Source organism: Myotis brandtii, unplaced genomic scaffold (genome assembly GCF_000412655.1).
Source record: "Myotis brandtii unplaced genomic scaffold, ASM41265v1 scaffold8, whole genome shotgun sequence".
Classification (NCBI taxonomy): domain Eukaryota; kingdom Metazoa; phylum Chordata; class Mammalia; order Chiroptera; family Vespertilionidae; genus Myotis; species Myotis brandtii.
In genome coordinates this window covers 8,129,634-8,132,901 of record NW_005371219.1, presented here as the reverse complement: position 1 = coordinate 8,132,901, position 3,268 = coordinate 8,129,634, and positions in this window count along the sequence as shown.

The following is a 3,268-nucleotide window of genomic DNA, read 5'->3' as shown; positions in this document are numbered from 1 at the left end:
TTAGTATTCTAATTCCAAATGCTTTAGATTCATAATCTTATTTAAGCCAAACCTTCCAACAATCCTAGAAGCTATTCTCATTTTATGAATGAGGAACTGAGGCTTAATCTATAATAATAAAAGGGTAATATGCTAATTCTACTGGACGTCCTTCCTGACGAAGCCGGGGCCAAAGGGAAGCCAGTGCTGGCAGCTGGGAGAAGGAAGGCCTACTCTTGCATGAATTTTCATGCATCAGGCCTCTAGTGGTTAAATAACAGCCCAGGGTCACATAGCTGATAAGTGAGGAGAAAAGACTTAATCTGAGAGCTTGACTTCTTAACCCTCATACGGTTCAGCATTACTGTACCTATCTCATATGGTCTTTGTGAGACTTAAATTAAGCATTGCAAATAAAGTGCTTCGTTTTAGGAGTGAAACATATTAAGTGGCAAATAAAAGTTAGCTATCATTATAACATCAAAACAGAGAGATTCTTTCCCACTTTCTCTTTATGAAATTCTTTGTCATGTAAATCTTCCATCTTTTTTGGATCTTCCTCTTTTATCCTCCTCTGTAAACATATATAGTTGTCCTCCAAAAGAAACATAAGACAGTCATTGTACTGACCTGGGGGGCAGGGCAGAAGGGGTTCAGAATAGGTTTCCCCAAGAAGAGCTACTTTGGCATGTGAATTATTTTGAGTCAAAGGCAATTGAAACCCTATGGGCTCAGGAGAAACTCCTGCCTCTTCCTCACAAAAATCTAAATTGGGGGCTTTGCCCAAAATGAAAGTTATCATCAGAGATAAACTTTATGACCTACCTATAGGGCAAGGCAAACTTCTAGTTACTAAACATCTCTTATCTCCTTCAAATGGTCTTCCTCCCCTTTGAAGCCCTAGGCACCTTAGGGCAAGATGCCATATATACCTCATTTTCCCTGTCTCTTAACTTCTCATATATGTGGGGCTCCCATACATATGGATGTATGTAACTTCCCATACATACTAGTATGTATGTATATAACTCAAGTTGTTCATTTTCTGTTGTTGATCTGTCTCATGTAGATTTAATTATTAGACAAGCTGAAAGAACCTAGAAGGGTAGAGTGAAATTTCTTCTTTTCCCACAGGGCTCTGCCTGGGTATGTTATGCCTAAAGGAGGCAAAGAGGAAGAGAGAAGAGCCTCAGATACTCTTGGAGAGGATGGTGATGAAAACTGTCTGGAAGGGAAGCCAAAGCTCAAGCTCTTTGGTACATAATGTTCAGTAAACGTTTTACACATAAATAGTTTGCTGAGAAGTAGAGAATCAGAGGAAGGGACTAATAAGAGTGTCAAAGGAAGGGGAGCAACTAGCTATAGACGTGAATATTAGGGATCCTACTTTCCATTTCAGTCACATACAGGGTAGGGCAAAAGTAGATATACAGTTGTATGTGAAACAGAGTTTATTCTTATATTACTAGAGGCCCGGCGCACAAAATTCATGCATGGGTGCAGTACCTAGGCCTGGCCAGCGATCAAAGCATGAGCATCTGGTGTGGAAGGGCAGGTCCCAACTGACCTCTGGGCCCTGGGCAGCACCTGGGCCCCCGAACTCCCCCCTTTGCCTGAGTCATCGGACCCCTGCCCTGCTCCCTCAACCCCTGGGAGGGGTTAAATGAGCACTTTGCTGACAGGCAGCATGCTCAGTCCCTAGTATTTGGGCTCTGGAATCTGCTCAGCTTGTTTAGGTGAAACATTAAAAAAAATTTGTGTTCCTCCAGTAACTGAATTTACAAAACAGAGTGGACAATTACTACCTTAATTTGTAGAAATAAACAGGGTATAAAAAGAAAGTGGGGGAAGTTTTGACCAAATATTCTACCACAAAGGGCATGATGGCATTACTTCTTGACCAACAACCTTAACTTACTCAGCTTTCATATACTAAAAACTTGGGTTGGGGGTTGGGGAAAAAGTTTAGGGGTTTGGAAAAGGACCAAGGAGGCCTTTAAGATCAAAGCAATTTTAGGATAAAAGAGAACAATTACTAAAATTCAACCTCTGAGTTTTCAAAGGTTTGCCATAGGGCCAAATTACAACGGTAAGTTCTTTGGGTAAGATGCACATTTACCAAGTTGAACATTTATAGCCACTGCCATTTGAAACTTGCCCAATATTATATGACTCTTGTATTTGTCTTGTACTGTTTCTAACTCTTGAAATACTGAACTTTTTAACACTGTATGTCTTACTCCCTCCAACTAAGACTGTAAGCTCTTGGAGAGAAATGCCTGTATTATGCCCCTCACCCCCATTCCTTACCAAGAGGGTCAACCTTGAACTCTTTCATTTTTTGGAACGCCCTTGGGATATGCATTCTGAAAATGGACACAACATGTTTTTAGTGAAAATCCAAATGGCCAAGAGCCCAGCCAGCGTAAACACATTTTCTACGTCCTCACTTTAATGACAAAAGATTGTTTAGATTTAGAGAAGAAAAAGAGTGGATTCATTTTACAGTGTGTTAAAGTATTGGAAATGAAGCCACTGAGAATTCTTTGGATTTTATGCGGTATCATGGTGCAAAGCCCAGGCCTCCCGGTTATCCTCAGAGCTGAACAACAGATTCCAGGTAATATAGCTCTCTCTATCCCTACCCCCACCGCAAGGGCACTTGAAGCTGACAGTTGTTTTGCATCAGGGTCCGCACCACCAGGCTACAAAACAAATGCAAACTCAGGGCTTTTCAGCGGGACAGGCCCACAATGAGAGGAGTGGAGCCTCACGCAGAGGAGCAACCCCAGAAAGCAGTCAGACGCCGCCTTTCCAGCATTCCGCTTCTGAAGACAACCCCAAGTAACAGAAGCGCATTTGCACATGGACAGAACTGTAAGCCCGAGAGACGGACGGGCACATATGGACTGGGGACAGTCAGAGCCAGAGAGCGAGGGCACAAACCGCGCAGGGTGATGAGAGTCCACCTGCGGCCAGGGTGTTGTGTGCTAGTGAGCATGTGGGCGTGTGACATCTGCTCCGGAACCGGTGGCCGCGCAGTCTGGCCTGGCAAGGCTTCCAGGTGGAAGAGAAGCAGGTGGCTCTGTTCCCGGAATGTGAATGAGGGAGCGGAGCCCGGGTTTAGAGAAGACAATGTTCCCTGGCGGGAACTCGTAATCTACGCCAAGACTTGGACAGGGCATGAAACTCATGATCTAGCTTCCCGGCCCAAGCTTCGGACGGAGCCGGAAGCCCGCAGCGGGGACAGCCTGGATGGCCAGCAAACAGCGCCCCCGGGAAGCCGCGG